This window comes from Zea mays, chromosome 5 (assembly GCF_902167145.1).
Source record: "Zea mays cultivar B73 chromosome 5, Zm-B73-REFERENCE-NAM-5.0, whole genome shotgun sequence".
In the NCBI taxonomy this organism is placed as follows: domain Eukaryota; kingdom Viridiplantae; phylum Streptophyta; class Magnoliopsida; order Poales; family Poaceae; genus Zea; species Zea mays.
Genome location: NC_050100.1, coordinates 75,408,494 through 75,433,442, shown reverse-complemented (window position 1 = coordinate 75,433,442; position 24,949 = coordinate 75,408,494).

Sequence of the window (24,949 nt, the reverse complement as noted above, 5' to 3'; positions counted from 1 at the left end):
ATAAGTGATTTAATTAACACGAAAGATTCTACGCGAGGCGAACTTACGATACACGAAACAACACAACAGGGCGTAGAACGATGCACGGACACGCACGACATAATGCGCTGACGAAATACGAAACAGCGCGTGCGAGCAACGTGAAGGACACGCGAATCAGCACGCGACTACGAGCCCATCACGCACGAACAGCACGCAGACAGCACCTACGACACACGAGAATTACTAATAATCATCGCGTTTATACTAAATAAATATTAATTCACAAAACATTTGAGGTGGCATTAATCATGTTAATCGGTATTTTCAAAGCGCCAATTAAATTATAAGTTAGGCTTAACTAGATTTCTATTTTAATAATTATCAACTAACTATATAATTAATGAAAGTCTGTGCCACGACAAAATAATGCTACTAACACGCGGGGTAGACGAACGGGTTCGGGGGGTAGACGGGCGTCGTCTACGGGTATATGAACGTCGTCGGGACCCCGACAACACACTGCGCGTACGCGAAACAACGCGCACAACAGCGTGCGACTACGCGCGTGAATAGCACGATGACGCGCAAACGATGCCTTAGCGAACAACAACAACCAACTAATTAGTTAAAAGCATTTAAGCCGGTATTAATCAAGTTAATTAACATTTATATTTATAAAAAGCACGAATTAAAGCTATAGACTCGTTCTAATTAAATCATTATTTTAAATAACCGACAACTAAACAAGAATTGACTAAATAGCGCGAGCGACCATAATGGAAATAATTAAATAACGCGCGAGACACACACGATCAGCAAGAGACGACACACGCGACAGAGGAACCGAGGCGATCGACGCAACGGTCGAGAGATACCGCGTGCATGCTAAGCGAATATTAATTACAATATTTTAACTCGACCTAGTCATACTAACAGGTAACTATCACATGCATAGATAAAATTGACGCTTAGCTTTGATGGGTTTGCTACTCGGTTACTCGCTGTTTAATTACGTAAATTAATTAACGTGAGTGATTCTAGGCGAAACAGTTTATTGCCGTGCGACACGGCGCACAACCAACTAAACAAGGCGTGCGGAACGGCGCACGCGACAGCGCGCATCGACACGTGTGAACGACACACACGATGCGCGCGAACGGCACGCGCTGACTTCAACGCGCTACGCGTGGACACCGGCGAGGGTAGACTACTACGTCTAGCGGTAGACGAGGGGTAGAAGCACGCTGTCGTCGAGCGAGGGCACTGGTGCGACTCGACGAACGGCACGCACGGGAGCTGAACTGGGGCCGCGCGAAGCACGCCGGGGCACTAGGCCACGCACAGACATGCTAGGGACGCGCGTGGGCCGCAGATGACCGTGCAGGGACGCCAGCCGAGCACGGGCGAGCCGCACTGGCCGCGCAGGCCGCACCGAGGCACACCGGCCACGGGTCACATAGGGGCGCCGGTCGGGCACGGCCGAGCCGCGCAGGCCGCTGGCCGCTGCGCTGGGCACCGAGTGCCGTGCGATGGCAGTGAGCCGCGTCAGGCCAAGCGCGGGGACTACCACGGGCAGGGCCTCGGGAAAGGGGCTCCGGGTCGGCTTGCCGAGCCACGGCCATGGCCGCTCGACGCGCCCGCTGGGAGCGGTGGAGCACGGCGGATTGGCTACCCCCAACGAGGAAGAAGGCAAAGTTGAAGTTTAGGGAGAGGAGAAGAAGGGAGCTCACCTCGGCGAACGAGCGGTGATGGCGCGGGTCTGATGAACAACGACGCAATGAGCAGCACTAGGGAGGTGAGGGCGAGAGGGCTGTGCAGGGATGAACGGTTTCGAGTTTTTTTGGGAGGTCTAGAACATGCATCGTGGAAGGAGATTAGAGAGGGAAGCAGGCAGTCGGTTAGGGCGCTCTGCCTGCGGGCCCACCAGCCAGGGGTGGCGCGGAGACGGAGCAGGTGTGCAAGCTCGCGCATGGCGGCGGCGGCTGCAGCCGCGCTCTGCGCGTCGATGGGAGTGGTGGGGAAAAAATGGGCCGGAGGGGGGGCGCTACGCGCTGGGCCGAGCGGCCTGGGCAGATGGCACCCATGCGACCAGGGTTGAGCGCGAGCGCTCCTGCGAGGAGAGCGACGGGTGCGCCGCAGAATGGGCCTTGAGGCCGTGGGAGGGAAAGGGGGGAAGGCGGGCGCTGGGCTGCGCAGTAGGTCGAGCAGGCCGGCGGAGTGGCGCTAGGCCGCGCAAGCGGGGAGGGGTGGAGGAAGAGCGGGGTGGGCCTCGCGGTGGCGGGCCGAGGGGAGATCGAGTGGGCCACGGGAGCGGGCCATGAGGCCGAGCTGGGCTAAGGGGAGGTTTTTCCCTTTTATTATTTTTCTTCCTTTTCTTTTTCTATTTCCTGCTATCAATTTTATTTACTATAACGAGCTACATATTAAACGGATACACACCAAAGCAAAACATCACACAAAAACAAATATATTTCCGCATGATGCATCAATCATTATTCCCTTAGGGTTTTATTAATAGCTATAACTGGAGTAAAATTTCCTATTACATGGAAAGAAATAAATAAAGGAGCGAAAAGAAAGAGGAACAAGAAAGTAACACCTGAATTTGATGGATATTAGAGAAAAAAATTATACCCCCAAATTCAGGGTGCTACAGTTCAGCTTTGTTTTCATTAAAATCAACTAAGTATAGCTGACCCTCTAACACTCCCTTAAATGCTATTGAATCATCACTTCTTCTAAAGACAATAACACCTATATCAGTAAAAAGACATTTGTAGCCCATTTTGCATAATTGAGAAACAGAAAGCAAATTGTAATATAAAGAATCTACAAGAAAAACATTGGAAATATAATGGTCAGGAGATATAGCTATTTTACCCAAGCCTTTGACCAAACCTTGATTTCCATCCCCGAATGTGATAGCTCGTTGGGGATCTTCGTTTTTCTCATAGGAGGAGAACATCCTTTTCTCCCCTGTCATGTGGTTTGTGCACCCACTATCGATTATCCAACTTGAACCACCGGATGCATAAACCTACAAAACAATTTTAGGTCTTGTTCTTAGTACCCAAACAATCTTGGGTCCTTTGACATTAGAAACAAGCACCTTGGGTACCCAAACACAAGTCTTGGAGCTCTTGTGTTTGCCCACAACATATTTGGAAAATACTTTGTCTGATTTGTTAGTTAAAACGTAAGATGCGTCAAAAGTTTTAAAAGAAACATTATGCTCATTTGATGCAGCAGGAATTTTCTTTCTAGGCACTTTAACATGTGTGGTATGCCTAGAGCTTGAAGCCTCATTTTTATACATGAATGCATGATGAGAAATAGTGTGAGGTTTCCTAGCATGAATCTTCCTAATTTTGTGTCCGGGATAGTTTGCAGGGTATAAAATATAGCCTTCATTATCCTGAACCATGGGAGCCTTACCCTTAACAAAATTAGATAATCTTTTAGGGGCATTAAGTTTGATATTGCGCCCCTGTTGGAAACCAATGACATCCTTAATGCCAGGGCGTCTCCCATTATAGAGCATGCTTCTAGCAAATTTAAACTTTTCATTTTCAAGTTCATGCTCATTAATTTTAGAAGTTAATTTAGCTATGTGATCATTTTGTTGTTTAATCATGGCAAGGTGATCATCCATAGCTTGTACATTAACATCTCTACATCTAGTACAAATAGAAACATGATCAATGGTAGATGTAGAGGGTTTGCATGCATTTAATTCTTCTATTTTAGCATTTAATTTAACATTCTCATCTCTAAGACAGGAAATAGAATCATTACAAACATTTAAATCTTTAACCTTAGAAACTAAGCTAGCATTTTCATTTCTAAGGCTAGAAATTGAATCATGACAAATGCTAAGCTCCTTAGATAAATTTTCACATTTCTCTACTTCCTGAGCATAAGTATTTTTCAATTTAACATGTTTTTTGTTTTCTTTAATAAGGAAGTCCTCTTGGCTATCCAAGAGTTCATCCTTCTCATTAATAGGTTCTATTAATTCATTTAACCTTTTCTTTTGTTCCATGCTGAGGTTGGCAAAAAGAGTAAGTAAATCATCTTCATTTTCACTAGAGCTACCCTCATCACTAGATGTTGTATATTTGGGGGTGGCTCTAGAGTGTACCTTCTTTTTCTTGCCGTCCTTAGCCATGAAACATTTATGGCCGACGTTGGGGAAGAGGAGGCCTTTGTTGACGGCGATGTTGGCGGCGTCCTCGTCGGAGGAGGAGTCGGTGGAACTCTCGTCAGAGTCCCATTCCCGACACACGTGGGCATCGCCGCCCTTCTTCTTGTAGTACCTCTTCTTCTCCTTCTTCCCCTTCTTGTCATCGTCCCTATCACTTTCACTTGACATTGGACATTTTGTAATAAAATGATCGGGCTTACCACATTTGTAGCACACCCTTTTGGAGCGGGGTTTGTAGTCCTTCCCCCTCCTTTGCTTGAGGATTTGGCGGAAGCTCTTGATGATGAGTGCCATTTCCTCATTGTCGACCTTGGAGGCATCGATTGGAAGCCTACTTGGTGTAGACTCCTCCTTCTTTTCTTCCGTCGCTTTGAATGCGACGGTTGCACCTCGGGTGTGGAGGTGGCACCTTGCTCCAAGTTGACAATATGTTTGGAGTCTTTGATCATAAGTTCAAAGCTCACAAACTTGCCAATTACTTCCTCGGGAGACATCTGTTTATATCTAGGGTCTCCACGGATTAGTTGCACTTGAGTGGGATTACGAAAAACAAGTGATCTAAGAATAACCTTGACCATTTCATGGTCATCCCACTTGGTGCTCCCGAGGTTGCGCACTTGGTTCACCATGGTTTTTAGCCGGTTGTACATCGCTTGCGGCTCTTCTCCTTTGTTGAGGACGAAACGACCGAGCTCCCCCTCGATCGTCTCCCGCTTGGTGATCTTGGTCACCTCGTCCCCTTCGTGCGTTGTGTTGAGGACGTCCCAAATTTCCTTAGCAGTCTTTAATCCTTGCACCTTGTTATACTCCTCTCGACACAAGGAGGCGAGGAGTATAGACGTGGCTTGGGAGTTAAAGTGCCTAATTTGGGCGGCCTCGTCCGAGTCATAATCCTTGTCCCCCACTTGTGGTACCTGCGCTCCAAATTCAACCGTGTCCCATATGCTTCCATGGAGTGAGGTTAGATGATGCCTCATTTTATCACTCCACATACAATAATCTTCACCATCAAAATATGGTGGTTTGCCTAGGGGAACGGAAAGTAATGGAGCGCGCTTAGAAATATGGGGATATCGTAGGGGCATCTTACTATACTTCTTGCGCTCATGGCGCTTAGAAGCGGTGGATGACTCGGAGCTCGATGTGGAGGGTGACGAAGAATCGGTCTCGTAGTAGACGACCTTCTTCATCTTCTTCTTCTTGTCACCTCTCCGATGCGACTTGGTGGAGGAAGAGGATTCCTCTTTATGCTTGTTGCCAGACTCCCTTGAAAGGGTTCTCCCCGAGCTTGCGGGCTTGTCGCCGGTCATGATCTCCCTCTTGGTGTGATCTCCTGACATCACTTCGAGTTGTTAGACTCTAATGAAAGTCGCCTAGAGGGGGGTGAATAGGCATAATCTAAAATTTACAACTTTAAACACACACTACAAGTCGGGGTTAGCGTTAGAATTAAATTCAAGTCGGAAAGAGAGGGAAAACAAATCAACTAAGAAATAAGGCAAGTGCACACGGTGATTTGTTTTACCGAGGTTCGGTTCCAAAGAACCTAGTCCCCGTTGAGGAGGTCACAAAGACCGGGTCTATTTCAACCCTTTCCCTCTCTCAAACGGTCACTTAGACCGAGTGAGCCTTCTTCCTTAATCTCACGGGTCACTAAGACCCCGCAAGGACCACCACACACTTGGTGTCTCTTGCTTCGCTTACAAAGCACTTGAGAATAAGAATGAGAAAAGAAGAAAGGCAATCCAAGAGGCAAGAGCTCAAAAGAACACAAAATCTCTCTCACACAAGTCACTAAGTGTTTGAGATGAATTTGGGACTTGGAGAGGCTTTGATCTTTTGAATTGTGTCTAGGAGTAAATGCTAGAGCTCTTGTATTGAATGTGATACTCAGAAATCTTGGATGCTTGAAGTTGTGGTGGTTGGGGGTATTTATAGCCCTCAACCACCAAGGTAGTCGTTGGGGAGGCTGCTGGTGATGGGCGCACCGGACAGTCCGATGCGCCACCGGACAGGTACTGTGCACTGTCCGGTGCGCCGCCACGTCACCCAACCGTTAGGGTTCAGAGTCGAGTCGACCGTTGGGGCTTTATCCTCTTGCGGCACTGGATAGTCCGGTGCCCCTCTGACTTTGCTACTCTGACTTCTGTGTGGCACTATTGCTCATTGTAGCTCCTGTCAGAGTCAACCGTTGCACGAGTTAGTCGTTGCTCTGCTAGCACACCGGACAGTCCGGTGGCACACCGGACAGTCCGGTGGCACACCGGACAGTCCGGTGAATTATAGCGGAGCGCGCCTGGGTTTTCCCGAGAGTGGCTGCTTCGGATTTGTACGTGCATGGTGCACCGGACACTGTCCGGTGGCACGCTGGATAGTCCGGTGTGCCAGACCACAGCACACTCAATTCTTTGCTCCGGTTCAATTTGGTACCTAACTTCAATCTTTTATTGGTTTGTGTTGCACCTTATGCACATGTAATACATGAGTTCTAGAGCAAACTAGTTAGTCCATATGTTTGTGTTGGACATTCAACCACCAAAATTAATTGTAGGAAAAGGTTTACCCTATTTCCCTTTCACCTATCAGCTCAGTTTGCTAGAAGATTTGTCAGCGGTGCATGATATCTTTCATGTGTCTCAGTTGAAGAAGTGTCTGCGTGTGCCAGAAGAGCAGTTGCCAGTGGAAGGTCTAGAAGTCTAAGAAGACTTGACCTACATAGAGAAGCCAACGCAGCTTCTTGAGACTGCAGACATGGTCACCCGGAGGAAAACTATCAGAATGTGCAACGTCAGATGGGGTCACCTCTCTAAGGAAGAAGCAACCTGGGAGCGTGAAGATGATTTGATGCCCAAGTATCCCGAACTCTTTGCTGGCCAACCTTGAATCTCGAGGGCGAGATTCTTTTAAGGGGGATAGGTTTGTAACGCCCTGAATTTGGGGGTAGAATTTTTCTTCTTCGATACTCACCAAATTCAGGCATTACTCTCTTTTCTCTTCCCGTTTCGCTCCTTTTCCCATTTTCAAAGCAGTATAGCGACTGGTGTCCGTCTCGCGTGTAAACAAAAACCTAAGTTGACATGGGTGTTGCATCATGCCGAAGCATATTTCTTTTGCTTGATGTTGCGTTTAATCGCGCGTTTGTCTCGCCTCATTTCGGATTTCGATTCGCAATTGGATTCCGATCAGTGGTTGTGTGTGTGTGGGCTTCCGTCCCGGCCCGCGACCCTGCCCAGCCCAACCCAGCCCGGCCCAGCGTGCCCTCGCGCGCCCTTGGCGCCCCACACCCCCATGCGCCCCCTCTCTATCTCTCTCTCATTCGATTTTCCCGTGCAGCAACTCCCACTCCCTCTCTTCCATCTCTCTCCCATCTCTTTGCCCTAGGTGATCCGGTGACGGTTATCGCCGGTTTTTCGATCCCAAGGTGAGCTCCCCTCTCCTCCCCCCCTCCCCCCCTCTCTCCCTCTCTCCCTCTCTCCCTCCCCTTTCTCCTTCCCTGCGCCCCTGGACCCCCACGCGCGTGTCCCTGGCAGCGCGGCCCCGGCTGCGTGGCCTCGGCTCCCTGGCGGCGCGGCCCCTGGCCCCCCGCGGCGTGGCCCCCGGCCCCGGTAGCGCGCGGCCCCTGCCCGTGGCGGCGTGGCGCCCTGCCCCTCACGGCAGCGCGGCCCCCGCCCTTACCCTCGAGGCAGCACAACCCCTCGCGGCTCGCCCGGCATGTTCCCGCGTGCAACCCCAGCGTGCGCGAGGTTTAAATTTCAGTTTAATTAGTTTTAAATTTAGTTTAATCAACGTGCTACGTCGTGCGCTTCGTCGCGCGACGATTTATTTTAAATTCAGATTCATTAACGTGCTGCGTCGCGCGCTTCGTTGCGCGACGATTTATTTTAAATTCATATTCATTAACGTGATGCGTCGCGTGACGGTTTATTGTAATTTCAGATTTATTAGTGTGTTGCGTTGCTCGCTTCGTCGTGCGATGGTTCATCTTGAATTCAGATTATTTAATGTGTGGCGTCGCTCGTCTAGTCGCGCGACGTTTCGTTTAAATTCAGTTTAATTAACGTATGCTGTCGTGCGCTTCGTCGCGTGACGCTTGACGTTATTTTCATAATTAATTCAAGTGCTTCGTCGCGCGCTCCGTCGCGCGACGATTCGTTTTATTTCAGTTCAGTCTAGAAGTTGCATCGCGTGCTTCGCCGCGCGATGACTCATTTTATTCTCGGTTTAGTTCGTGTATGTCGTCATGTGTTTCGTCGCGCGACAACCTTTTAAATTTAGCTTGAATTGTTTATAATATTTAAACACGTAGCGTAACCTTAGTTTATGCATAGCGCGATTGTCAAGTTAATGTGGTTATGTTTAGACAAGTACTTTAATCCTGAACTGCTTAACATAATTGCCTTTCGATCGTAGCCTCGACCATTGTTTTCTCTTTCTCGCTTAGTCGTAGGTGCGAGCCCTGCACCGACGTCTGCTTATTTACTATATTATACTGCATGGTGTACTGTTCTTTCATATTGAATTTTTGGAATGTATGTTTGAACTCGTATAGATAACGGTCAGTTGGCAGAGTCCGAAGGAGTTGCAGGTGAAGACCCTAAGCAGCAGCTGGTTGGTGAAGACAAGTGTCCCTTGACCCATCTATGTCCTATTCATTTTATAATTCACTCCCCGCATTTACACATTTTATACCTAAGGATTGACTAGCTTTTCTTGACCTTGTCCTTGTTTACCTATGTGGGTTGGATTATTTTGGTTTAGCTTTATGCTAGTGCTTCACATTAATCAATGAATATTATGAGATTATTTATGATACGCTGTTTTCCCTTTTGATTATGATGATATACTTGTGGCATTTAAGGGAACTCGAGCGGTTTCTCGAGTGCCTCTCTGTAAGGACTGGTTCGTTGGATGACCACCCGGGAAAACAGCGCAACCATGAGGGTGGTATGGGACGCCCTTAGCTGAATAATTAGAGGAACTGAGGTGTAGTTCGCTTCGCCGTCGTGCCGTCAATGGGGCTCGGTGTATGCGGCTCGCTCTACCGAGGGTGGATTGCCCCTTGGGGACGAGTGCGGTACATTTAGAAACCTAACGGGCGGCTACAGCCTCAGGGAATCTTTGTAAAGGCTACGTAGTGAAACCATGCCTGTTCACCTTGGTAGTGTTTAAGGGTTTGATCGGTCTGAGGCAAAAGGGAATCACGACTTGTGGGTAAAGTGCGCAACCTCTGCAGAGTGTTATGAAACTGATATATCAGCCGTGCTCGCGGTTATGAGCGGCCAAGGGAGCTCCATTGATTAGAGATACTTTGATCAGGGATGGTTGGTTTATAGGTGATGACGAGGATGATGGTTTTGATTATGATTATGGTAATGTTTTCTGGTATTCTTTCTGTTTGGAAAGGGTACTTTTAGGTTAACAACTCAGGTTAATGCTAAAACCTGGCTCTCTACTAGTAATAATAACCTGACCAACTAAAAGCAACTACTTGACTTAACCTCACATAAAGCTAGTCCACTACAGCCCAACGGGACAATTGTTGAGTATGTTGATGTGTACTCACCTTTGCTTTACACACCAAACCCCCCCTCCTAGGTTGTCCACGTTGCAACCATTGCTCAGGAGAAGATGAAGCCGTGGAGGAGGACTTCCAGGAGTTCCAAGGGTACGATGAGTTCTAGGCATGGGTTAGCGACAAACCCCCAGTCGGCTGCCTATGAAGGCCGTGTGTATCTATGTTTCTTTTCCGCACTTTGATAACTGTTAATGACTATGTGGATGTCTCAGCCATCATGATGTAATCGACTATTACTATCTTTTATGTTATTAGTCGAGCACTGTGTGATGATGTCTGATTATGTAACTGTTGTGTACGTTAATTACTGATCCTGGCACGTACATGGTTCGCATTCGGTTTACCTTCTAAAACTGGGTGTGACATATACTTCTTACGCTCGTGGCGTTTCGAAGTTGTAGACTCAGCGCCAGATGTGGAAGGTGATGAAGAGTCGGTCCGTAGTAGACCACCTTCTTCATTTTCTTTTTCTTCTTGTCACCCTTCCTATGTGACTTGATGGAGAAAGAGGATTCCTCCTTGTATTTGTCGTCAGACTCCCTTGATAGAGTCCTTCTCGAGCCTATGGCCTTGTCTCCCGTGACAATCTCCCTCTTGGCGTGATCTACAGACATCACTTCGAGTTTGTTAGACTCTTAATGAAGCATTGGCTCTGATACCAATTGAAAGTCGCCTAGAGGGAGGTGAATAGGTGAATCCTAAAATTTACAAACTTTAAACACGCACTAAGTCTGGGGTTAGCGTTGGAATTAAATTGGAGTGCGGAAGATTATTTCTCTTACTATGAGTTGCTCAAATTGATGCGGATAACTTTGGGAGCAAACTCAAATCAATATTAGCAAGGAAACTTTAGAGAGAGGAAAGAGGGGAAACAAATCAAATGAAGATCAATGAGTGAACATGGTGATTTGTTTTACCGAGGTTTGGTTCCAAAGAGCCTAGTCCCCGTTGAGGACACCACAAAGGCTGGGTCTATTCTAACTCTTTCCCTCTCTCAATCGGTCACACAGACCAGTCGAGGCTTCTCCTCAATCACTTGGGTCACTAAGACCCCGCAAGGATCACCACACTCTTAGGTGTCTCTTGCTAGCTTTACAAAGCACTTAGAGAAAGAGAAGGAGAAAGCAATCCAAACAACAAGAGCAACAAAAGAACACAAAAACACCCTCTCTCAAGTCACTAATGAATTGAGTTGATTTGGAGGCTTGGAGAGGATTTAATCTATTGAATGTGTCTTGGTGTGTAGTCTTTTGCTCTTGTATTGAATTTTGAGTTCAGAAAACTTGGATGCCATTGAAGGAGGTTGTTGGGGTATTTATAGCCTCCAACCACTTCCTAGCCGTTGGCTAAGTTTGCTGTCAATGGGCACACCGGACAGTCCGGTGGTGCACGAGACAGGGTACTGTTCACTGTCCGGTGCGTGCCACGTCAGCAAGCCGTTGGGGTTTGGAGCGGTTGACCGTTGGAGTCCTTTGTCCTTTAGTTGCACCGGACAGTCCGGTGCCACATCGGACATGTCCGGTGTGCTCTGACTTCTGACGCGCACTGTTCACTTTGGCAGTCGACCGTTGGCTCCAGATTATCGTTACTCCGTTGGCTCACCGGACATGTCCGGTGCACACCAAACAGTCTGGTGAATTATAGTGGAGCGCGTCTTGAGAAAACCCGAGAGTGGCTAGTTCGAGTGGAGCTCGGTCTGGGGCACCGGAACTGTCCGTTGTGCAACTTGCAGCACACTCTTAAGTCTTTGCTCCAAATTTATTTGTCCCCAATAGAATTACTTTCTTGGTTTGTGTTGAACCTTATGCACCTGAGATAAAAAACATCTTGGCAAACTAATTAGTCCATGTGGTTTGTGATGGACGTCAATCACCAAAATCGATTATAGGAAATGATTAAGCCCATTTCCCTTTAACTTTCTACTTTTCATTCTAATTCTTCTAAGTGCTTTGTAAAGCTAGCAGGATACACCTAAGTGTGTGGTGATCGTTGCGGGGTCTTAGTGACCCAAGTGATTAAGGAGAAGCACTTGACCGGTCTGTGTGACCGATTGAGAGAGGGAAAGGGTTGGAATAGACCCGGCCTTTGTGGCCTCCTCAACGGGACTAGATTGTTTGGAACCGAACCTCGGTAAACAAATCACCGTGTTCATTGTGTTGATCTCCACTTGATTTGTTTCCCCTTCTTTCCTCTCTCTAAAAGTTCCCTTGCTCATATTGATTTGTGTTTGCTCCAAAGGTTATCCACAATGATTGAGCAACTCATAGCAAGGAGAACTATCTTTCGCACTCCGAATTATTTCTAATGCTAACCTCAAGTGTAGTGCGTGTTTAAAGTTTGTAAATTTCAGGTTTCGCCTATTGACCCCCCCTCTATGCAACTTTCAGATGTAAATACAGCTTTCCATGCCATAAACCAGTTGTATCTTCATCGCCTCCTCAAGAAGACATCATATGAACTTCTAACTGGTAACAAATCCAGTGTTTCCTACTTTCGTGTATTTGGGAGCAAATGCTACATCTTGGTAAAGAAAGGTAGACATTTGAAGTTTGCTCCCAAAGCTATATAAGAGTTTTTACTAGGTTATGATTTAAATACAAAGGCGTATAGGGTCTTCAACAAATCATCGGGTTTACTTGAAGTCTCTGGCGACGTTGTATTTGATGAGACTAATGGCTCTCCAAGAGAGCAAGTTGATCTTGATGATGTAGATGAGGATGAAGTTCCAACGGTCGCCATGAGAACAATGGTGATAGGTGATGTGCGACCACAGGAACAACAAGAACAAGATCAACCTTCTTCCTCTACATTGGTGCATCCCCCAACTCAAGATGAGGAACATGTACCTCAAGATGAAGGCTTGGAACAAGAGGGAGCACATGGAGAACATGATAAGGAGGAAGAATCACCACAAGCTACTCCAACTCAAGTCCGGGCCACTATTCAAAGGAATCATCCAGTAGATCCGATTCTTGGTGATATCAGCGAGGGAGTAACTACTCGCTCACGTTTAGCTAACTTTTGTGAGCATTACTCATTTGTTTCTTCTATTGAGCCTTTCATGGTAGAAGAAGCCTTGTAGGATCCGGACTGGGTGTTGGCCATGCAGGAAGAGCTCAACAACTTCAAGAGAAATGAAGTATGGAGCCTGGTGCTACGTCCGAAGCAAAACATTGTGGGAACCAAGTGGGTGTTCCGCAACAATCAATATGAACACGGTGTGGTGACAAGGAACAAGGCTTGACTTGTGGCAAAAGGTTATGCCCAAGTCGCAGGTTTGGATTTTAAGGAGACTTTTGCTCCTGTAGCTAGGCTTGAATCAATTCATATACTATTGGTGAAAGTCGCCTAGAGGGGGGTGAATAGGCAAAACCTAAAAATTATAACTCTAAACACAAACTAGATCCCTTGATTAGTAATTGGAACAAGATGCACAATTATTGGAGTGTAAAACTAAGTCCCTTGCTTGTAAAGGGTGTTGCTTTCAAAGAATGCGGAATTAGCAAATCAATACAACTAATAAGTTTATGAATATAGAGCAAGAGGGCTTAGGTAAAAGGAGAAATAACGCAAGTTCTTTCTTGAAAGGTGTTGCTTCTCTAAATGAGAATTTAACTTGAAGCAACACAAAATAATATTAGCAAGGAATAGTGCAAGAGAACTTAGAGAGGAAGAAAACAAACAAATCAAAAGCAATAAGCACAAGAGACACGGGTGATTTGTTTTACCGAGGTTCGGTTCTCGAGAACCTAATCCCCGTTGAGGAGTCCACTAAGGACGGGTCTTTTTCAACCCTTTCCCTCTCTCCACCAATCACCAAGACCAGCGAGCTCTTCTTCTTCTTTGTCAACAAGAGACCAAAATCTCCGCAAGGCCATCCACAAAGATAAGGGGCTCTTGCTAGCTTTACAATGAATGGGAGTCAAAACTCCACGCTCAAATGATCACAAAAAGTAGCACACACTTTCTCTCAATAATTCTCACAAGGCATTATCACAAAACACACACGAGTAGCTCTTTCTTGCTTGATCTCTCTTTTGTGGCACTTGTGAGGCTTTGATGTGTATAGAAGTGTTGCTCTAGTAGATAGGAGTGAATACCCAACTCTTGTGTATGAAATGGATCGATGAATGTTTGTGAATGGGCTGGTTGGGGTGGATTTTATAGCCCTCAACCACCCATATAGCCGTTGGGGCGTATCTGCCAGAAATTGCACTGGCGGATGGTCCGCGGCTAGGACCTGGACGGTCAGCGACCCTCCAACGGTCGATACTGACATCTTCAACGGATACTTCTGACAGATCAATGGCTAGATCAACGGCTATTTGCCTCGGTGACACCATGCGGACAGTCCGCCCTTGGTCCCGGACGGTCCGCGCTAGCTCTATAATTCCTTTTGCTCAACTTGTCACCTTCGGGCTGAACCAGGTATTCACATGTGGACGGTCTATGAATTATAGCCGGACGGTCCGCACTGTATAGTCGGACAGTCCGTGATTTAGTCAGACTATCCACGATTTTCAGTTCCTAGCCGAAGTCGAAATGGTGTCGCGGACGGTCCGCCGCAAGGGCCCGGACGGTCCGTGCTTAGGTGTTTTTCCAAAAAAGCTTCTCCTGTCCGGAATAATCTACGGTATTCCGGACAGTCGATTTAGAATAGTTGTAGATGAACTTATGCACCTGTGAAATGATCAACTGGGCAAACTGGTTAGTCCACAAGGTTTCTGATGGTCGTCAAACACCAAAATCGATTATAGGAAATGTTGAGACTATTTCCCTTTCAATCTCCCCCTTTTTGGTGATTGATGCCAACACAAACCAAAGCAAATACAAAGTGTAGAAATGTAACTAGTTTGCATTTTGACAGATGTGCATAAGTTGTTTTGAAATGAAAGCATTTCTAAGCATATGAGTTTGATTTGATATATTTAACATTTTGGACCACATTTGCACCACTTGTTTTGTTTTTGCAAATTCTTTTTGGAAATTCTTTTCAAAGAATTTTGCAAATAGTCAAAGGTATATGAATAAGATTGTTAGAAGCATTTTCAAGTTGAAATTTCTCCCCCTGTTTCAAATGTTTTTCCTTTGACTAAACAAAACTCCCCCTGAATAAAATTCTCCTCTTAGTTTTCAAGAGGGTTTCAATTGGAACTTATACTTAGATACTAGTTTTGAAATTCCATCTTTTAAGTATACCAATTGAAAATATCATACCAATTGAAAACACAAACATAAATCATTATTTTGAAAGTTTCTGAAGTTGGTGGTGCGGTCCTTTTGCTTTGGGCTTAATATTTCTCCCCCTTTGGCATTAATCGCCAAAAACGGAGTTGTTTGATAGCCCTTTTTATCTTTTCTCCCCCATTGATAAAAGAAATATAAGTGAAAGATTATACCAATTGGAGAGATGGTGGAATACCGACAAAGGGTAAATAATACCGATGGAGTTGAGTGGAAGCTTTGTCTTTGCCGAATACTCCATTTCCCTTTCAATCTAAGACTAATACAAGAAATACTCATGGAAGCACTTTAGTCTTAGCCTTGGCACAAGAAGAATAAGAAATATGTATGTGTACCAAATGAAAGAGATATGATCAAGGGATATGTCAATTGAGCTCTATCATTGTTCTATATAATATAGATTGCTCCCCCTAAATATGTGCCTTGAGAGGAATACATATTTTGGCATTAAATGCCAAATGCACATAATGAGAACATATCTATATCATAGACAATGTGAAGTGCATTGTGTGTCATAATATAAGTGTGATGCTCACAACAGACTATGCACTTATGAAAGCATGTTATAGATATTTGATGCATTTACCCTTGAGATTTCAAAGAGACTTAAGGAACCTCCACCTTTGGAACAAAGGTAGCTTATCCTCGTTACAAGGTTATGCTTTAAGCTCGTTGACAATAAAATTACTTCACCTAGTTTTAACAAAAATGCATTAATGTGGGAATGAAATTTTTGAGAGGTTAAACTAGGTATGAAGCAGAGATAATGCATAGACATGCTTTTTCTTCCTCTTGTAATTTAAAGATATGCAATATACGTATAAGAGGGAAATCTAGGTACATGTGTAAATGATAGGAAGTAGTTTACCCTTTTGTACCTTCACATAGAGATGCTCTCTTCATTGTGTTTTGTCCTTAGTCTTGGTTACTTAAAACCTATATTCAAGACAATGTATAGAAATATTTTGCACAAGAGAGAGTTCTACAACTAGTGATCCTTTTCTAAGTTATAGCTATCATATATCAAGTAGATCACAAATTGCATAAATTTATCCTAAATTCTTCTTTTAACTTAGTGCATGTCAAGAGAGACATTAATTGATAGTATATGAGGCACTAAGCAACATAAATGTCAATTGAAGTTATTCAATGATCAAACAAATAACAGATGCGATCAAAAGAACAACATAAGAATATCAAATAAGCTTAAAATAGGAGAATCCAGTAAATACGCTACTTTAACAATAAAAGCTACAATCCTTGATAAAAGTGATATTACTTTAGCAAATTGGATTGAATTGAAGCAGCATACTTCATGAGAAACTTATTCTCATACTTGAGACTTTATGAGATTACTAAGATAAAATGTTAGTCTCAATATGATCAAGATATAGAAATGGAGCTCCCCCTAAAGGTATGCATCAAGTATTTGAATGCTCATCTCTTTTAACAAAAAATAGGGGAATTCTATTAACATATTGATCAAGGCATGTAGTATTTCCAATAATCAACTTATGCCTGGTATTCTTCAAAAATCAAAAGGTTTAGAATACGTACAACCACACCATTTACCATTTGAAGATCTTACTGTCTAAGTAGGTGTTGTTGTTCTTGATGTCTTCTTTTTCATTTGAGTGTCCTCCCTTTGTAGTTGTCCACTTTTCTTTGCAAGCTTATAAAAATACTTAAAAAAGGAATATTAGCAGCACAAGGGAGATAAATGATGATTTCTTTAGATAAGAAATATAAACAATTCATCATCCACAAGTCACACAGACATGAAGTAAAATCCTTAACATTAGTGCACATCATTAGAAAAGAGGAATATGCACTTTTTAAACATTTTTGATCAATCATAGGAAATTTACTTCTTCATATTGAATTTATTATCATAACTTAGAAGCATATCAATATGAGAATAGATATAGCAAAGGCATGAATTAGATTCTAATGGGCAAGTGCATTTATGAGAACGAGATTGAATGCACATCTAGCTGATTTAAGTCCAATAAAGAATCTATTCTTCACATAGGTAGAATATGATAATTTAGAGTAAATAACCATTGATAGGAACTATATTTGATTAAGAAGATGTGTTCCCATACCTTTGTTTTTACCTTTATTCCTTTGGGTGAAGAGCAACCCATGAGGCTTGTGGCTTTAAACATCCACTTACTCTCTTGTAGATTTCCATAAGTAAGCTCAAGAGATATGTGATTAGTAACACAAGCACTAGTTTCCCTTTTTGTAATCATTTTTGACAAGGAATGAAAAGTGGATTACTAAAGCATGGAAACTTTATATTATGAACTAGATTATTCCATGATGTATGCTCAATTTTAACTTATAAAATAAGCATAGTTAATTCCTTAAGATTATGGGAACAAATCTAATTCATAACATGGAGAACGATAAATGTAGAAGAATCATATCCAATTTAAGCAAGAAGAAATACATCATAAATCATTGGATTGATTTTTCTTTTCATATTAGATTACACATTTCCATAGAGAAACTTATTCTCACTAAGTGAGACTACTTATAAAGAGATATTCCCTTTATAGGTGTTCTAAGGATTTGAATTCCCTATATGACACCTTATTCTTTTAAGAGCATGGAATATGTCTCTATGTCTAGAACATGGCAATAATAGGATAATTAATGTAAAACATGCCATGAGGTACTTACAATAATTTTAAGGCATGTAGATTGCCATAATATAGAAATGATGAATATGCAATCTACCATATGAGAGGAAAGAATGGTGACATAATTTGGCAATATTCTTAAGTGCTTTCTTTTCTATGTGACTACACAAGACACAAGAGAAATGATAATTGAAGATACTTGCACTTAAAAACATAAATGTTACCATCCTTTGGCTTTGCTCCATGTTGTAGGCCTTGATTTTCCGCACAAGATAATTCTTTATTTCCTACAACATTAATATCTTTCCTGAGATGATATGAGTTTTAGACATAACAATTCACAATAACTTTGGGTCAATCTTGGATATATAGATGATTGTAAGATTGATAGCTTGAGTTAATAAGAGTTGAATTGACTCTCTCAAGCACCCAAAGCTTCATATCATCTCCCTGTCCTGCAAATCTTGTCAAGCATATTTTGGTTCCCATCGCTTGATGGGTCCATCAAGGTTAGTCAACAAGGATCTAGGAACCCAAATGTCCTTTGCGTTAGCACTTGGTAAACTCATTACCTTTCTAGCACAAGTTGCAATTTTGGGTTGCCTAGTTACATGTGAATTAATTGATAAGCTAGAAGCGGGATAGTTACCAATGGGACAATCCTTGCATTGATGTCCCTTCTTTCGACATATGTAGCAAAGGCGATCTTCAAGTCTTGAAGATTTCTTCTTTCCTTGTTTCTTGCTTGCTACATTGTTAGTTAATATTTTCTTTTCTAAAGCTGTGCCTCTTTGTTTTACATGGGGACAAGACTTCACTAAGTGTCCCTTATTAGAGCATTTAAAACAAAGTTTATCATCCTTGTTAATAATCAAGCCATTCTTAATATAGGGACATGACCTAATCAAGTGCCCATTTTCAAAGCATTCACTACACTTCTTACTTTTCTTAGTGTGAAGTGTGGCTTGATCATTACCTTGGATGTTACCTTGCATGGAGGCATGGTTGAGGCTTTTGGTAGAGGTATTGATTTTCTTCTTTTGTTCCTTCCTTTTGGCAATCCTCAAGTCCTTGACATTTTCTTCACGGGATTTTGTGCATGCCATGCTTGTTCCCGTCTCAAGCTTCTTCACCATGTAATCACAGTTATCTTGAGAAGGTTGAGCAGTGCACTTCCCTTTAGTTGTGTCAAGCTCATTCTTAGCCTCTCATTTTCATCCTCGAGCTTTTGACATGTATCATCTTTTGTTCCTGGAAATTCTAGCTCAAAGGAGGATTTGCTTGTCGACGGACAACAAGCATTAGCACATGGTAATATAGTTTCAATTTGAATACATGTGCATGAGTGAGATTGTTGGGATTTTAAGTTTTCTATCACAACCTCATGAGCAATGTTTAACATGATATGATCATCCATAAGATTTTTATGAGAACATAGAAGCATATCATGTTTTTCTTGAAAAGCTAGATTTTCAAATTTTAGCTTTTCTACTTGGTCCTTAAGCAAGGCATTCCTATTTACCAATTGAGCGATACACTATAAAGAGTTATCTTGCTCAATTGAAATAGTCTCATACCTTTGGACCAAGTCAACATGAGAGCACTTTAGCTCATCATGTTCTTTAGTCAACTCTTCAAAGCATTGGCTTTTTATGGCGATAACATCTTCTAGCATTTGAAGAGCTTCGCTTTGCTCTCTTGCTCTTTTTAGAAGTTTGAGCATGACCGCCTTATCTTCTTGGCTTAGATGAGAGTAGAGTCGCATGAAGCTTCTTTCATCCTCCTCATCCTCATTTGTGCTTCCGCTATCATTTTCATTAGCCACACAACATATGTGGGAATCGAAATGGGAAGACAAACCTTTTGGAGAGGTGGATTCATCGTTTGGTCTCCAATGTTCATTTTCTTCTTCTTCCTTCAAAGGGTTAGTTTCACAAGAACTAAAGGAAGTGGACGCATAAGATGAACTATCATGATTGGACTCATCAAATTTATTTTTAATTCTAGTCCAAATATTATGTGCATCAGGAATATGTTCATTATAATTTATTACGAAGGCATGATAATCTTCTTTGCTAAGAGAATTACCTAAGATGTCAAAAGCAAGATAATTTAAGTGTATACATCCTTGATCTTCCTCGGAAATATTTTTCTTATCGTAATTAGAGGGTATAATACTCTTATCTAGAATTTGTTCTAATCATGGGTCTATGGTCCTAAAAGCATTTATCACACTAGTAGACCATGAAGCATAATTAGAACAATCATTAAGTAAAATCTCAAGAGTTACCTCCTTGATTTTCTTCGGAGGTGTCTTCTTGTTCTTTTGGGATCTTCCTCGAGCCATCACTTTGAGTTGTTAGACTCAATATGAAGTGCCTAGCTCTGATACCAATTGAAAGTCACCTAGAGGGGGGGGGGTGAATAGGCGAAACCTGAAAATTATAACTCTAAACACAAACTAGATCCCTTGATTAGTAATTGGAACAAGATGCACAATTATTGGAGTGTAAAACTAAGTCCCTTGCTTGTAAAGAGTGTTGCTTTCAAAGAATGCGGAATTAGCAAATCAATACAACTAATAAGTTTATGAATATAGAGCAAGAGGACTTAGGTAAAAGGAGAAATAACGCAAGTTCTTTCTTGCAAGGCGTTGCTTCTCTAAATGAGAATTTAACTTGAAGCAACACAAAATAATATTAGCAAGGAATAGTGCAAGAGAACTTAGAGAGGAAGAAAACAAACAAATCAAAAGCAGTAAGCACAAGAGACACGGGTGATTTGTTTTACCGAGGTTCGGTTCTCGAGAACCTAATACCCGTTGAGGAGTCCACTAAGGACGAGTATTTTTCAAGCCTTTCCCTCTCTCCACCAATCACCAAGACCGGCGAGCTCTTCTTCTTTGTCAACAAGAGACCGAAATCTCCGCAAGGCCACCCACAAATATAAGGGGCTCTTGCTAGCTTTACAATGAATGGGAGTCAAAACTCCACGCTCAAATGACCACAAGAGGTAGCACACACTTTCTCTCAATATTTCTCACAAGGCACTATCACTAAACGCACACGAGTAGCTCTTTCTTGCTTGATCTCTCTTTTGTGGCACTTGTGAGGCTTTGATGTGTATAGAAGTGTTGCTCTAGTAGATAGGAGTGAATACCCAACTCTTGTGTATGAAATGGATCAATGAATGCTTGTAAATAGGCTGGTTGGGGTGGCTTTTATAGCCCTCAACCACCCATATAGCCGTTGGGGCGTATCTGTCACACCCGGTTTTGGAAGGCAAACCGAATGCGAACTATGTACGTGCCAGGATCAGAACTCACGTACACAGCGATTACATAAATGAACATCATCGCACAATGCTCGAATAATAACATAAAAGAGTATTAACTTATTACATCACAGAGTCATAGACATCCACATAGTCATCAACTTAACAATTAAATCAAAGTGCTAGCGAAACGCAGTAAAGATAAGGCCTTCACAGGCAGCTGACTGGGGGTTGCCGCCAACCCACACCTAGAATTCGTCGTAGTCTTGGAACTCCTGAAAGTCTCCTTCCACGGCTTCACCTTCTCCTGAGCAGTGGTTACAATGCGGACAACTTGGTGTTTTGTGGTAAAGCAAGGATGAGTACACATCAACGTACTCAGCAAATGTCCCGTTTGGCTGAAGTGGACTAGCTTTATGTGGGGTTAGGCTCAAGCAGTTGCTTTTAGTTGGTCAGGTATTTATCATTAGTAGAAGCCAGATTTTAGCATTAACCAACCCGTAAACCATTTCCTCATTGAGGAACAACATCATCATAGTCGAACCAAAACCATAACATAATCCTTGTATCTCGAACCATCTGTATCTCTAATCAAAGAGGATCCCAAGGCTGCTCTTAACCGTGAGCACGGCTGACATATCAGTTTCACTACCCTCTGCAGAGGTTGCACACTTTACCCATGAGTCATGATTCCCTTTCTACCCGGGGAGAGCTAATCCCCATTGACCACTACCTAGGTGGTCCGACAGGGCATCACTACGTAGCTTTTACAAAGATTCCCTAGAGATCATAGCTGCCCGTTAGGTTTCTCCAGTTTGATAAACACAGTACCCCTCCCCGCAGGAGAGTGACTAACAAAGAGCAAAACGAAAGAACCTCGGCACTCAGCCTCGGCAGAGCAAGCACTGTGCCTGGACCCCATTGACGGCACGACGGCTAAGCAACTACACCTCTAGTTCCTCTAATTAATTAGCTAAGGGCATCCCATTTAACCCTCATGGTTGCACTGTTATCCCGGGTGGTCTCTCAACGAACAGGTCCTTATGGAGAGGTACTCAGGAAACAGCCTGAGCCCCCTAGAGTATCACCAGATCATCAACATCATCAGGATAACAGTATCATAAATAGTCACATCATGTTCATTGATTAAGTTAAGGCAATAGCAGAATGCTAACCATAACAGCCCATAAGGTCATCAAGGATAAAGTAAAGTGTAAAGCTAGTCAATCCTTAGGTTTCAAGTAAGTAATGCGGGATAGTAAGTTATAAGTGAATAGGACATAATGGGTCAGAGGACACTTGCCTTCACCAAACTGCTGATCAGGGACTTCCTCTGCAACTTCCTCGGGAAACACAGACTGCTCGTTGTCTACGTAAAGTAATCATTCACACTATGCACTTGGGAAATAACAAACAAAAGCAATATACCAAACATATGCAGCAGAGAGATCACAAGTTCATAATAGAAAAGGATTGGCCCTCTGGTATTCCCTAGGTCTAGGGTAGAGGACTATACCAAGTGATTCATTATCCACTAATCAGGTTTAAGTCAGTGGTGGGGTTAAATCATTACATGGTTTTAAGTCCCTGAACTTGGGTGTTTAAGTCCATAAACTTAGGTGCTCCAACTTTTATTAAAGTCTACCATCTTCTAATTATCTAAAATAGGGTCCCAATAACCTTAATCCTATCCTAATGATCAACTATTAATTGGGACATGGAAACAGCAGGAAAACATTGTTTAAATAGATAGACAAAAATACTATGAGCATTTTGCAATTTGAAGCACCTAATTTGGAGTTCATATGACAAAGTTATGAATTTTACAAGTTTAGGGATTAAAAATATACCCTAAATACTTATTTTGAATTGAATAAAAGGTCCGAGGACCTAACTGCGAGAATCCAGGGACGGCGGGTCAAATTTCAGAAAACCGGGGGTCTCTTTAAGAAGTTGCGCGGGCGAAGGGGTATCGGGCTCTAATAGCCGTCGGATCTCAGATCAACGCACAGGATTAGATCCGCGGGCGGGCGCGCGAGCGCGCGGCGGCCTGAGCGGCTGACAGGCGGGGCCAGGCGGGCAGCGCGGGGCGGCGGGCTGACAGGCGGGCAGCGCGGGCGCGGGCGGGCTGACAGGCGGGGCCAGCGGGCAGAGCGGGCGCGGGGTGTGGGGGAAGCGGCCCTGGGCCGTTGGATCTCCGGCGAACGGCTAGGGTTGGGCTCGGCCTAATTGAAACGGGGCCGCCCGATCTGAAATGGACGGCGGGGATCGGGTGGCCGGCCTTCTCCTCTCCTACGGCTAGCTGGGGCGGCGGCGCTCGTTCCCGCGGCGGAGAACTCGCCGGAGACGAGGGGCGCGGGGGCTCTGCGGGTCCCCGGGGCGACCTGAGCGGCCGGGGAGGTTGGGGAAGGCGCGGGGAGTCTTCTGGTGGGGGCTAGGTCGGGGCAGGGGCACCGGAGGGGGCGGTCCACGGCGAAGCGGCTTGGCGGCGGCGCAAAAGGGCTCCAGCGAGCAATCAAACGCGACAGGAGGAAATACAAAGGTCGGGAGGGGGCGGGAGAGGTTCCTTACCTCAAGGCGGGCTCCGGGGACTCCTCGGTGGCGGCAATGGCGCGACGGCGGCCCGGGTCGACGGTGGCGGACCTCCGCGGCTGCACAGAGGACGGCGGGTGAGCGCGGGCAGAGGGAAATAGGGAGGGGGAGGGGAAATTGGGGCGCGTCCCGGGTTGCGGACGTCGAGGCGAAGCTCACCGTGGTAGAGGGCACGGCGGAGCTCCAACGGCGACGGGGAAACGGGCTCGGGCGGCGATGGTTAATGGCGGCGGCGCTCTGGCGTGCGCGCAGCGTGGGGGAGGTGGAAGAGGGGTCTGCTGGTGCGCAAATGAGGGAGGGGGAGAGGGAGAGTGGGGTTCTGGGCTCAAGTGGCCGGGGGCGGGGTGGTTGCGAGCTCCACGCGCGACGTGGGCGCGGAGTCCGCCGCAGCGCGCAGCTCGGGCGGCGGTTACGCGAGGATGACGGGGCTGACAGCCCGAGCCCGCGAGCAGAGAGAGAGGGGAAAGCGGGCGCAGGCGCGGGGAAGGCGGCCGCGCTGACGGGCGGGCCCGCCAGGGCAGAGAGAGAGAGGAGGGGGAAGGGGCGCGCGCGCGGGATTGGGCTGGCTGGGCCGAAAGGCCGAGGGGGGGGGGGCAGGGTTGGGCTTCTTTTCCTTTTTCTTTTATTCTGGAATTTGTTTTCCCTTTTCTTTTTATTTTATCTATTTGATTCAAATCCAAATAAGCCACAAATTCAAATTAGACTTTCTAAGAATTATGCACCAAACAAAAGTGAAATCTAGGGTTCAACAAGATGCAACAATTCACACTCCCTTGGAGTTTGAGCTAATAGACTAAAATTACAAATAAAATAACCACTCTTCTTCTATAGAAATGAGAAAGAGAAGATTGGGGTAGGATGAGAAAAGAGAAGTAACACCTGAATTTGTGAATATGAGCAAAGAAATTTTATACCCCCAAATTCAGGGTGTTACAAACCTATCCCCCTTAAAAGAATCTCGCCCCGAGATTTAGGGTTGGTCAGCAAAGAGTTCAGGGTATTTGGCCTTCAGATCATCTTCTCGTTCCTAGGTTGCTTCTTCCTCCGAGTGGTGACCCCATCTGACTTTGCACATTCTGATGGTGTTCCTCCGGGTGACTTTGTCTGCAAACTCCAGAATCTGCGTTGGCTTCTCTATGTATGTCAGATCCTCCTGGACCTCCAAACCCTCCACTGGCAACTGTTCTTCTGGTACTCGCAGACACTTCTTCAATTGCGAAATGTGGAACACATTGTGCACTGCTGACAAGCTCTCTGGTAGGTTGAGCTGGTAAGCCACTTCTCCACGCTTTGCTTGAATCTGATTTGGTCCAACGTACCGGGGTGCTAACTTGCCTTTAACTCCGAACCTTCTGACTCCCCTGATAGGTGACACCTTTAGATAGACGTAATCTCCCACTTCAAAACTCAGCTCTCTTCTCCTTCGGTCCG